This window comes from Eimeria mitis, genomic scaffold, assembly GCF_000499745.2.
Source record: "Eimeria mitis Houghton genomic scaffold, Emh_scaff615, whole genome shotgun sequence".
NCBI classification, from domain to species: Eukaryota; Apicomplexa; class Conoidasida; order Eucoccidiorida; family Eimeriidae; genus Eimeria; species Eimeria mitis.
Window position 1 is genome coordinate 16,141 of NW_013574356.1, and position 939 is coordinate 17,079.

The following is a 939-nucleotide window of genomic DNA, read 5'->3' on the forward strand; positions in this document are numbered from 1 at the left end:
ATAGAGAAGAGAGTTCAGGCTGTTTCACTTTATCTTATTCAAGCTGAAACAACAACTGTTGATAGAGGGAAAACACTGCAGATGGCTATGAGGCTTCATCAGCTCGCCGGCGTCATCCTGCATTACCCCTCTTTTGCTTCTGTGCGTTGATGCTGTGTTTCTTGTTGTCTGTTGGTGCTTACATGCTTGCTGTCTTTTGTTTGTTTGTTTGTTTATTTATTTATTTATTTATTTGTTTGTTTGTTTGTTTGTTTGTTTATTTATTTGTTGGTTTGTTTGTTTGCTTGTTGTTGTTTGTTGTTTGTTTGTTGTTGTTTGCTATGTGTTGTTTGTTTGTTTGTTTGTTTGTTTGTTTGTTTGCCTCTTTTATTTGTCGCTATTCTCGTTGTATATTGTTGTTTATATGTTTTTATCTGTGTTTGTTGTTTAGTTGTTTTTCTTTTGCTGTTGTTTATCTTTTTATCTCTTCGTAACAAATTTATTTCATTTCATCCTCACCATCACCATCACTATCATTTTCTTCTTTTTCTCTTTATTACAATTTTTACTAATATAATTATATTTATGATTATAATTAATATAAAAATAATGTTTATTATTATTAATATAATAAAATAATTTTTATTTTTTTATATTTTCTTATTCAGAGTCCCCAGTCTGTGTCTGCTGACTTTCTCTGTGTTGTCCTCCACTTTCTCTTCGTCTGCGCCAAGGGAGCTCATGAAAGAGGTATTTTATTAAGCTGCAGCTGCAGCAGCAGCAGCAGCAGCAGCAGCAGCAGCAGCAGCAGCAGCAGTAGCAGTAGCAGTAGCAGTAGCAGCATCAGCACTAGCAGCAGCAGTAGCAGTAGCAGCAGCAGCAGTAGCATCTACACACACACATATATATATATATATATATATATATATATATATATATATATATATATATATATATATA